Source organism: Cupressus sempervirens, chromosome 5 (genome assembly GCF_028749045.1).
Source record: "Cupressus sempervirens isolate cs-2001-9-10 chromosome 5, ASM2874904v1, whole genome shotgun sequence".
Lineage (NCBI taxonomy): Eukaryota > Viridiplantae > Streptophyta > Pinopsida > Cupressales > Cupressaceae > Cupressus > Cupressus sempervirens.
In genome coordinates, this window is record NC_143122.1 from 305,968,376 (window position 1) to 305,981,725 (window position 13,350).

Below are 13,350 nucleotides of genomic sequence, written 5' to 3' on the forward strand. Positions count from 1 at the left end.
TATGTGGATAATCACCATTGGCAGAAACACCATCAACATGATGTTTCCTGTCAATTCCTCATTCTCTTCCTTCCTCCCTTTGCTCCATCTTTGTCACATCTGTATGGTATATTGCAAAATTGTAGACTTCGAGGGCAAACTCTATATCCAATTTTAATACTCAAGTAAAGCATGTTGGAAAACAACATAATTTGTCAAATGATTCAAAGCCCTCTCATGTTTCAATCTCGTGCACATCACATATGAAGTATCAAAGTAAAACTTGTTGGAAAACAACAATAAATTGTCAAATAAATCAAATTATTTCCATTTTTAAATCTCATGGACGTGAATTCTGAAATGCTACCAAATTTCTCCAAGCTTGCAAATAATGTAATTATATGCATTCTCAACATGATCAATTTTAGCAGGCACAAAAATCAATACTAATATTAAGATCCATAAGCGCCAATCAAAGTTTAACCTTGCAAATTCCAACCAGAATATAAAGGTCCTTAATGAATGAAAAGGACATATTTAGTCATTTCATATCAGATTTCAACATCCCTTGGAGCTCTCCTTACAAGTAGTATCCATCAAATAAGTAGATTCGCATGAAATAAGATTGGGTACCATTTTATTTAGGCTTTCCTCAAAAACAAAATAACATTTCCAGCACATTTTAGACCCTCTATGATTGCAAGCAAGAAAAGGTTGCCATCGCATAACTTTATTTCAAGAGAAGCTTTGGCTCAAATATAAACAAAAATGGGTAGCTTCAAAGCAGAACTACTTAAAGCTATATGCAAAGTGAAAGAAAAGGGTGCCCTGCAAGACTTCTTTCACAATCTTGCCTTTATCTGACTTCTCTTCTATCGACATCATCTCGCCTTTTATATTTGTCAATCATTATAGTTATCCCCACAAATCTAATCCAATCTACGGTATACTAGAATCTACCTTTTAACAAACCCCAATAAAATTAGTGCCAAATTTAAACACTTTTACAAGCATGGTTAAGAGGAAGCTACTAGCACTGCGAAAACCCAAGCAACAATTTTTTAAAGCTCAACTTAAGGACTAAAATATAAAAACTCCTCGCAAAGGCCTTCCCTATCCTATTTAGAGGTCGAAAGGTGCTTCTTAGCACGCCTCATAAGATTGATCGATTAGAAGCTATTGGGGCCAACCAAAATTAGATTCCTGACTATGTAAAAAAAACACTTAATCCTAAAGTTGCCCCAAGGTAGTAGGATTTCATTCAATCCTTGAGGTACCCGGAAGATTTAAAAAGTAACTATTTGTTTTAAAGATGAATTTTGGCAAATGACCAGGACCTAGTTGGATTTGACATAAATGAACATTCCTCAACACATCTGTGTAGATTCTCACTCCAAACAAATAAAGCCCAACAAAAATGACAACAACCCAACTCAAATATGGTGCTGGAATATCTAGCAACAAGCATAGATCTTCTACAAAAGCTAAAAATTGCAAAAAATCTTTCCCAAGTATATATCAGAATCCCCGCCAAAATAGATCACAAATCACAAATTTCTATGTGAAATATATGGAACCACCAATGTAAGTAACAATCTTCATTTTTCCATGATGAATCAAATAGACCTCTTCTTAAATGGCGTATATCATATTGGTGGGTCATGGCCATTCACCCCAACATTCTTGACCCTCCTGTTTTCATCTCTAAATGCAAATCCTCATTTAACAACCTCAATAGAAAAAATTTATCTACTACTATCTTGTTAGCCTAATGCATTCTACAAAACCTTAATCAGAATTTATGTCCAAATCAGTTTCTTTCTTCTTCCCCTGTCATTGAGGCACATGTGAGGGTCGAATTCCCAGGACTACCGGATCTACCCATTTCTGTATATATAGGCACAAGTATCTACCGCTAGTTCACTTACACATGGTTAACATCGCAGGAGCTACTTTTCATTTAACTTTTTCCTTCACTTCTTAATTTCAAATGCATTTGTTCCTATTCAACCAAACTTGAGGGCATCAATTTGAGCAGGGAAGGCAAAAAATACTGGTGGTACATATTTATTGTATATAAATTTGATTATATTCTTTAAGAGGGTGATGATTAATGTATATACCTACATACAAAAGTCTTTACTTCATCTTCTTCCATGTTTCTTGAATTGCTGTCACCAATCACGATTCCTGCAAAAGTTGTTATTTATGTAGAGATTTCATTTTGGTAAATCATATCAAGCATGAAAACATATTCCAAATATACCTATCAAAAGAATTAAAAACACATATTCCAATTATATTCAATGAAATGAGAGTAGAGATGTATACCACTATCTTCTCCTGAGACCTATAATGATGCATACATAAAACATGCTCAGAAATGTTGATATCAATATCAGGGTCCATTTGATCTAGTACAATAAGGAGCAGATCAAAACTCGAGTAAAGAATCTGGAAGACCAATATTCTGGGTTGGAGTGAGTGATCATACTACACAAATAAGATTTTAAAAATCATATTTAGCATGGAATATGCCTAGAAAACACATCTTTTTATTTTATCAAATTATAGGAAATATACATTACCAAGAAGTAAATGAGTACTTGAACAGAAAGCCTATGATCATAGAGTAGAAGTAAATATTGCCATGAAAGGCTTGAGATGTTGAAAACACTTACAGGTTCATAGATAGGATTTGCAACAACAACCACACTATAACATGCATTGGGAGATGCATGAATTCCTGCTTTAGAAATTCTTACTATCTGTTTCTCCATTTCTCATGTAATATACACAAAATCTTGATCATTCATATTGTCAAATTCATAAAGACAAAAAACACCATAGGTCGCTAAAAATTTTCCTCCGACTTCTATCATTTGATCACCTGAATTAATTCAAATTCATTAGCCAAGACCAAACAAATATTTTCAAAGAACCATCTAGTCTTTTCTTCAAAGCATATGGTCATTACCAACTATGCCTCTTAATAGAAGAAAATACACAAAATATAATCAAGTAAATACTAATATAATATTTTTTTATTACATGTCTCTTGGTTGGAAGTGATAGTGGTTGTCAAACCAACACTAAAAGACCCTTGTCCTATAGTTAATATTGCAAGAGGAGTAATATTCATGATGGCTCTCATAATTTGGGGCTTGGTAATAGAAGGATCACCAACCACAATCATGTTTATATCCCTCTAAAAAAATTGATAGAAATGCATGAGTTCAACAACTATAAGGAAGAGAAGCATATAGAAAGTTTAAAGTTAAGGGTTATACCCTTTCAAATGAGTTCCATTCTTTAGTTTCTTCTCTACACCCCCTAGCAGCTGCAATACAACAACTTTGATAAGTAGGAGATTGAGTAGTGATTCAAATGAGTCCATCTCTCATGATAATAATTGGAACACTTAGCACTCATTGGATCCAGGTGATGTTTACAGATGTGAAGCACCAAGACTTTTCGAGAGGTCACCCATCCCAGTACTACTCCAGCTCGAGTGCACTTAACTACACAATTTCTTCCATGGTTAAACCCACTCTTCTTGCAATCTGATTTGAAAAACCTTCACCAAGTGTTGTGCCTTATGAACCATTCATAAGAAATCCCTGTAAGCTCATCAATTGATAAGTAGGAGATATTTTTCCACAAGTCAAATTTTGATATTGCTATCATGATTTAACTGTGTATTTTTTGAGCCAAACAAATTGACTCATGTTTCATGAGTAGTGATTCAAACGAATTCATAGCTCATGATAATAAATGGAACACTTAGCTTTCATTAGATATAGGTGATGCTCATAAAGGTAAAGTATCGAGACTTTCTAGTAGGTCACCCATCCTAGTACTACTCTAGCTCAAGCACACTTAATTACAGAGTTTCTTCCATGGTTAAACCCACCCTGCTTGCAACCCCATTTGTAACTCTTCTTACAATGACTTTCTTTATCCAAGTATGCTCAAAGATTGAAGGTGCAAGTGACTCCACTAGTAGACTAAATGTTTATTGCTTATTTCCAAATTTTTTGGATTTTTTTTATGTTAGCACTTGTAAAAATAGGGTTATTTATCTCTTTATTGAGCTGAAAAACATTATTGGCAACAATAAGAGTCATGCACAAAATGAAATGCTAATTTTTCCGAACATGCCTAAATTGGAGAAAAGTTCCAAACTAAAAGGGGCATCTATGAGTGAATTGTGCCTCTCGTGAATGATTACTGAAAAAGAAAGGTACTTGAAGACATTGTTGAAATTGTCTTTTCTTTTGTCGAGAATTTACTTGCAAATTGCCACCACTGTTATAAGATCTCCAAGCTTGCAAGTGTCGACAAGATCATTGTCTATAATTATATCAGCTGATCTAGGTGTTTGACCCAGAGAAAAGTTCTCATGATCTTTCCGCATGGATATTATCTAATGGTCTCTATACTTGCACAGACCAAAGTGAGTTACTAAGAGATTTCCTTAGTCATCCTGCCATAAGATTAACAAATTAACTTGCATTAAACCCTTCAAATCTTATGTCATCAATAAATTCTATAGAAAATATTTCTATGTGAAAAAAACACTAGAAATATTATGGCGGAAAAGTATGGAGTACTTACTTTTGTAGGATAAACAAACCATGTGGGTAGGCCAGTGGCTCATGTTATAGCTCAATATTCATGGGCTTGAAATTCTCGAGTGGTAGGGCTACAATGGACACTTAAACAACCTTTGACCTTACTAAAGAACCTAATGATAATAAATAGGCAATCTCTATAACATAAAATGCCCTAGAAGAAGTGATCTTAGTCACAAAATTAAATAGGTATAAAACCTACAATCCTAAGAGAAAAACACAATTAAGTATTTGATCTTGCAAATTAAACCAAATGAAAAAATATCAAAAAGTTAGTGATGTTATATTAAAAAAATAATAATCATACCTTGTAGAAGCCCCGGGGTAAGGTAAAACAATTTAAGATACCAAATCTTGTGTAAGGAGATTAACATACAACCTAACAATGTTTTAATAAATTTATTCGAGTTACAAAGCCACCAACATAATATAAACAAGAGAAAAGGGTAGAATGCAATATTTTTAACATCCTTCATGTACCATAGTATCTAGAACTGCAATCGTCTAAAATAGTTACTTGTGAATTCTATGTGTTTTTTGGAAACAATTTCATATATAATGGGGATAATGTTGATGTTTTTAGAAAACATCTCTCATGGGCTCATATTGACATTATTGTTGATGGTAATAGATAACTTCCCTTGTGGTGTCAAAATGGGATTAATTTAGGTGATGGAAGAAAACTTCCTATTTTGGGTCAAACATCAGGGAAAATCTTAATTAAAAAAGATTATAAAGAAGCTTCCTAGAGGAACTCAACCTTACATATACTTAAGATTGGGATGATAGAAAGCCACCTATTAATGCACAAGAAAGAAGAGATATTGGAATACAATCTTAGTGGGGTATGACAAATTCTATAGGTAATGGAATATTCAAAGTAATGAATACACTTACAGGGAGTTCTTATTAGCATGGTGAATTTAAATATGAACAAGTACATCAGGTTAGAGAGGAATGGAAGAATGGATATTGTTGTACTAATTTGAAGTTAGGTCCAATGAATCTTGATATGGAAGCTAATGAAAAGTTTAAATCATATTTGAATGATGATTCAAATACAAAGGGTATTCTTGATAACAACATTAGACATATCTTCCTTCAAATCTAGCTCCTAGAATCTCATAGACAAAGATAGAGGATGAAAGACAAACTTACAGAGCAATGCTGCTAGACCTGGCTCAACCAACATTGGAAGCAAGCCCTGATGATGTCCTTTTGGTTGTTTCTTTTCTTAGACACTAGATGATTGCCTTGCATTGATGAATCAAAAGGAGAAAAGAAATATGCATTGTGATGGGGAATTGTTGCCGATGATCAGGGATTTGGGAAAAAGGTGTCAATAATTGCTTTAATTTCAAGGAGAGACCACCTTACCATTATATTTAGGAAGATACAAGTACAATAAAAATTGAAATATAGGCAATAAGCATTGATGAGGATTATGTGATGACAAAAATTTGAAAGGAAGTTAACAAATAACAACACAAATGATATGATTTTAAATGATAGCACACATCTTGTAAAGAAAGGACAACCATCTGCTAGTACTTTGTTCACCCTATAAGTATCTTTAGCATGAAGAATGAAAGAAGTATGATGCATTGTCATTGATAGCCAAAAGTATGCAATTGGAAAAATGTATGGCAATCGGTCAAAGGAAGAAGAAGATGAAGTAAGTCGACAATAATTGTTAATGAGTTTCTCTAGCATACACTTTGGCATATCCACATTGGCACAAGCAGTTTGGAGTAAGTTTGAGTTTATTTGAGTCATCAATACAATGAGTCACCACTGATGTGACAAAATGTAAAAGTGAAATGGTGGAAGTAGGCAAGGATGAAAGACTGCCATTGGTTCATGGTAGGATTGTTAGAGCTACCAATCTAGACCCTAAGCATAGGGATCACAGGTCTCCTATGAATGAACTACAGATAGAATTTAAATTTTGAATTCAAGAACGAGCAAGATAACTAGATCATGAGTAATTGTGCCTTGACAACTAAGAAATGATAGATACAACTAAATCAGTCATAGTTGTAAGAAGTTTAAGGTTGTTGCTACCGTGAAATGAGAAGGATAGAACTTAGAGAAAAAGGACTAGGAAAGAAGAAAACTAGCAAAGGTAACAATTGTAGAGAAAGATAGAAGGAACAACAAGAGGGTGTTGTAGACAACCAAGGGAGAAGTGAGAACAAAGCACTCACCAAGAAAGAACGAAGAACAATGTATCTTCAAGGAAACAAAGCATAGATCTACATGAAAAACAAGTGTCGCATTCAAGGTCTAAACACTTAGTATGCTTTTTTACCTCTACATCTAATTGTACACTCCTAACATGGCACACTTCATTAGCAAGCTTATTGTAAAATCCTCTAACAAGGTGTCTCTTAGAAGGAGATTTGTAAATCCTCTGACCAAGTATCTCTCAGAAAGGTTTTGCAACCATGATAGTTTGCAGACACTCCTAATAGAGTGTGATTCGAGAAGAAGCACTTGTATCTCTTAACAAGGCACCCCTTTACATGAATTATAAGGGTTAGTGGGTATATTATCCCCATCGTGGTTTCATCCTCTCATCAAGGGTTTTTGCATACAAAAATATTTGTGTCAATTTGATGAATACTTTTGTGTGCGAGTTTACTTGCTTTTATCTTACTACATTTATCCCAATTCTAGCTGTAAAGTGGGCTGCATTGAGGTTAGTTGAAATGGTAAGAAGAAAAATTAGTTTAGTGGATGACACTGATTCATCCCCTCTCTTAGTACTAGTTGGGACCAAAATTGGTATTAGAGCGTAGATCCCTATTTTAGCAAGTCTAACAACTTGAAGGAAGATCTAATGGTGCCACTAAGAAGACAATTGGAGGAAGCTCTAGACACCGTTGAAGATTTGAAGGATAGGTTGAGAAATTCCTTAGCCAAGTGAAATAAGTTGATGCAAAAGTGAGTGAAAGCCAAGAAGTTATTGAACATCAATATAATGGATCCAATGAGTCAGAGGAAGTCATCTTTGACCTAATGGCTGAGATAGAGAAACTAAAGGAAACATCTTCTCAACTAAGAAGGAGAGAGAAGAGCTAACCATAGAGGTTTCTAAAGCCTGAGTTGAAATAGATGATGCCATCCTGATAAGAGATGAAGATATTGCAGAAACAAGGAAAGAGAGTGAGCGAAAGACTAAGGAGAACAACCATCCCAACATGGAGTAGTTCATGAAACTACTAGAACAAGTGCTCAAGATCACTAAAAATCTATAAAGCACAAATGAAAGAAATGAAAAACTAAGGAGATTGAATGAGAGATATGAGAAGACTGATAAGAAGCTAAAGGCTCAAAGAAGAAACAAGAGCACAACTAGTCTTGGTTACCAAGGTGACAATAAGAATGAAGAGGGAGAGACCTCTAAAGCCAAAAACCTGAGCAATGATAGAACTGGAAGCATGCCTCCAAACGATAAGAGTACTACTAAACCTAACTATAGATTTTTTTGGTGAGAAAGGGAACACAATCAGTGTGTGTTGGTTCAAGAAAATATTGCCTATTCAACAATGTACCTATGAAGGGTATTGCAATAACTGTCATCTCTATAATCAAACTACACAATAGTGTATATCTCATTTCAATGACAAAATAATAGATGGATGTTTCTAACATTGCAACAAGTATGGCCATTGAGTAGAAGACTAAAAAACAACTTGAGACAATCAAAGGTCTCCCAAGGCAATGAGTCTGATTGGAAGAAATAGGTTCTCCACACTAGTCTACACGACCCGTGGAAATGAAGGTCATCCTGCAATTAAATGCAAGTTGAGGATGAACCCAAGAAACTGCACTAGACCATGGAAAGGTACTAGAATGACCTATTATATCTTGCACAAGATAGGTCATCTAGCAATGGTTCACAAATATGGTAGAAGACAAGGAAATAATTCATTGGTCAAGAAGAAAAATAATAAGATTGTGGAACAATTGGAAAAGGACTTTGCCACCAAGTGGACAAATAAAAGTGAAGTGGCTGAAGCTAAGCCAAATAAGTGCTAAGACCTCACAAATAGACTAATCTCACAAAGCTTAGAGGGGATAGATGATAAAAAGGAAAACATCCATAAACCACCCCCCTTGTCTGAACTAGTAGCCATATAAATAAAAAGAGGAAGTGTTGACGCTAAGACAAAGTGTAACCTATTGATGGAAGGTCTAGTATTAGAAAACTAACCATTGCAAAAATGGTACAAAGTATTAATGACATATGTCATGTGATATGTAAAACCTTTTAGTGACTATTGTAACCCTAACATTACAATTATGTGATGTAAAAATAAGGATCAAGAGTCATTCAATACTTTGTATTGTGAAATTACTTGTGCTTTCATTCTAGGAAACCCTAAGAGGTCAAAAGTGAAGTTACAAAAGTATCATTTGCAAGAAGAATACCTCATAGTTTTGCTCAAAAAATAATCTTGAATCAAGAAAAAATAATGGTTGAGAAACCAATAAGTTAAACTTGATTGACAATAGGGCGGGGGCCCTAGCTTAGTTGGCTAAATATTCCCTGTTGCAGGGGGTTGGTCATGGGTTCTAGTCTCCCCCGTCCCCCTGGTATTGATGGGCGTGTCGCGCCAGCGCTACCGGCCACGTTAAAAAGTTTACCCGATGCACTGCAATTTATAGGGGGGGTCGTGCTGCACCCGATTCCTGCAGTCTAATAAACTTGATTGACAATAGGAAAAGTAGTCACCCTGGGTATCAGGAAACCATAGCCAGGGGGAAAGATGTTGATGATAAAACTACATTATCATCACTACATGGTGACATATTGTTCACAAAAGATGTGAGTGCATATCTAGAAGTTGAGATACAAGATATCAATGATAAGGAGATAAAAGAGTTATATGTCACATTCTACTCAGAAGGATTCTTAAAGGAAGAACACAAAGATCTGGAGGAGTCCACACTAAGCAAAGCAGTGGAAATACCCAATTTCTTTCACAATGAATGGGTGAGATTTGTTTTATGCAAAAGTCATGAGCAATATGTATGGTTGGACAAACCATACATGATCACAAAGGTCCTAATTGAAAGGGTAACTGGGTTTAATATATCTAACATTGATATGTCAATTAACATGATCTTGACAAGGCAAGTAACTTTTTTGATTAGAGGGCAAATGACACATGACAAAATGGGATGCACTGTGAATGATATTCCAAGCCCTAAGCTGAAGTTTGCGACCATAGTGTTATGTTACAAACTATGTCATAGTAGTAGAGGGAACTATGTTCGTAGCAACATAACATATAGAGTAGTTCAGATCATCCATAACAAGTCAATGGTTGATCCATGTAGATATCTGCTTAGGCAGATAATGGAGAGCATGTGAAAGATAATGAATGACCATTAGGATCAAACCCTATGGTATAGATCCATACTTGTATGTAGTTTCTTCTACATAAGGGGAAAATTCCCTAGATCCCCTAACATCAAGTGGAGTGAAGACCAACTAGTCACGAATCAAATAAGAGATCTTTATAGGAAATTGGAAGGAAAGAGAAATGCCATGCTATTGGAGTGTTTCAAAGGTTTTGAGAAAGAAATGAACTAGAGAAAGAAAACACCTACAAGTTTGGTGGAAAGCTACAAAGACAAAGTTTGCCTTTTGACAAGCATAGACATGTTTGTTGTGTGTACAACTCAACCAAGAGTTCTGTGGTTGCAACATTCAGATTTGAAGTAAAAGTTGAGGAGGCTCAACCTTACATAGAAAATATAATATCTATAGAGGAAATCTACTTCCTACCAAGGTTTGGAACTTTTGTAGAGATACAAAAAAAGCTTCTCCTAGAATAGAAGGCAACATAGAAGCCAACTCCATAGAGAGTTACAAGGAGTCATGCACCTAATTTGTTTAGAGACATGTCATTCAAGGTGATGAGAACTAAGGAAATGGAAGAAAAATAAGGAACAAGTCCCCCTCGCATGACTCAAGCACTAGAAGGAAGAGAATCATCACCAGACCAACCCAAGGCTGAAGAAATTGAATATGAAGATGATGTAGTTGGAGCAACTTTGATCATTGAGGCTATCTAGGAAGAAGAAGTAGATGTATTATTGACACCTAAGGAAGGTAAGAATAATTCTAAATTGATTCCTATAAGTGAAATTGTGAACACAATTGTAAAGAAACATGATTACACTATTCTTAAAAATAAATTTGCAAGATTCCCTAAGGAAAACAAACCAAAAGCTACAGGTGTAGTGTTAACTAGCTTAGGAATAATAAAAAGAAGGCCATATGATGTTGGGTTGTCACTATCCAAAGATTTCAAAAATATATTAAATGATAAATAGAGCACACGAGTAAAAGATTATGTTAGATTAAAGTATTAATTTAATTATATTGATTAAATTAACTTTACTCCCTTCTTAATATTTCACTTTCACACAATTGCATTAGCTATTCAATAATTAAATTAACTATTAAATGTCTATTTTCCTATTAGGGTTTTCTATTAGGTATTTGAATCTCCTTATATAAGGATTGATCCTTTGTAGTTTTGATTCATTCTTTTTGCTGATAATTCAATCTTGGATGTTGTCAGAGAAAATTCCTTGTACTTTCCTTCTCTCTCCTTCTCTGTGACAAACTTTTTGCATTCAAGTTTCTTAGGCTTAGAAGATTTATTTTTTATCAAATCTCACATGGTATCAGAGCTGGATCAATTGCAACTTCTTCAAATTTTTTGAGGGGACAGAGATCAAGGGTTTGTTGGATCAGTTCTGGTCTCTTTTGGGCATCTATTGTGAAAATAGGGGGATCTATGAAATTCATAGCACTTTGAGTCCAAATAGACCTCACAATTGGATTCAAGGAATGTCAAAATCCCTATTTCCATATTAAATGCATCTATTTTGGAGTCTAGGCAATTTTGAGGCAATTGTTTTTCCTACCAGGGTCATACAACACTTGGCACATGGATCAAGGTAGAAAATTAATAAATTGAAATGTGTTTTAAATAAAATGCATCCTATTTTAGTCTAAGATGCTACACATTGGGCAAAGCAACCAATGCCACACCACCCTGTACGCATTGGGCAAAGCAACCAATGCCACACCACCCTATGGCCTCCTTCACACAACCAACATGTCATCACCGTTGTCACCTCCACCACTACCTAGCTCCATGGTTGCTACCACCGTCACCTGACCCACACACAACCTCTATAGGATTTATCTACCTACACACCACTGTCGCACCACCACTAACCACCAACCCTCTTTTTTGCCTGCCTGCAATCACATGGTTGATCATGGGGCTTAGTAATTTTTGCTCAAGGGGGTTTATGATTTTTGTTTTGGTTTCTAGAGGTACCTATCTTTTTTTTGTGGTATCTTGAGCATAGAGTGTCAAAATTGGGCAAATGAGATACCATCAAAAAGTTGATTTTGAGATGCATGTATTGGTACATGTTTTACTACTAATTTTTTTTAGAATGATACCTATTTTTACTATTAAATTCTGATGACCATTTTTGCATTCCAAGGGGCATAACTTGCTCAATTTTACTCCATTTTTCAATCCGAAAGAAGCGCCAGAAAGTTCTTTTTGAGATCTTTCTGTATTCTTTATCATTTTCACTAGTATTTGAAAGAGGTGAACATGATTTAATTTTGAAGTATTTTTGAGCTCTCTTTCCTATATTGTCTTTCCTAAGTGAACTAGGGTTTCATTGTCTGTAATATTGGATTTTTTAAATTTCTTTCTATTATTCACATCATAAAACCCACATTCAAAAACACAAAACACAAAATAGCTCCTATATCTTCTGTCTAGTTCTAAAAGACCACATTAATAATAATAAAATTCAAAGCAGTTTAGGCATCCATTGTAGCATGAAAAAATCCTCTTTGGGTGAGCCTCTTACTCTGCATAATTACCATCTCTAGAAAGGTTGTATGACTCATCTTCTCAGATCATGGGGATTATGGTCCTTCTTGGACGAGATTCAACCTTAGTTGACATGCCCTTTTGAGGTTATACAATATAGGAACAATATGGACCACGCTAAGGGATTTTTATCATTTTATTTTATAGATAGTCTCCTCTTTCATCTTAACCATTGTACTAGTCCTCGCAAGATCTGGATCAAGTTTGAGAGGTTTTTTGGAACTGCTAATGAGTTTAGAGCACTTCAAATTGAAGTAAAGTTGACATCATTGGTACTAGATTCATTTTCCACTATTGAGGACTTTCTGATGAAGTTCAAACAACAAAGATCTTTGCTTCAAGGTTGTGGGAAGAACAATACTAATACTAAGTGCATTTATCTAATTTTGTGTAAGCTTCAAGGGAATTTTAATATTTTCTCCTCTACTATTCACTCCATTATGGATGCCTTGGGTCCTAGATTCTAGATGCCCACTTTTGAGGTGTTTTATGATTAGTTGACTAGAGAACAAACCAAGCTTACATAGTTGGATTCTCTCATCGGATCAAAGAACTAGACATTATGTTGCATAGACAACTAAGGGGAAGCATAAAGATTAAAAATAAATCCCATGTTAGATTTAGCAGGGAGTGAGCATTCCTCCAAGGAACTCATAAATTAGATAACAATAAACCTCATCCCAAAGAAAAATCTTCTAATTCTAGTGAGTCTCTGTCCAAGTCTAAGAAGTACATAGGTGATCCTTGCACTTTCTATCGCAAGGAAGGGCATCAAGTTTCTAGGTGTT

The 13,350-nt window shown here is 35.0% G+C and overlaps 1 pseudogene; it reads right to left on the reverse strand.

Annotated features, from left to right (window-relative positions):
- Window positions 1-1,767: 1,767 nt before the first annotated feature.
- On the reverse strand, window positions 1,768-5,805 carry LOC149555801 (DNA replication licensing factor MCM3 homolog 1-like; annotated as a pseudogene).
- Window positions 5,806-13,350: the final 7,545 nt, after the last annotated feature.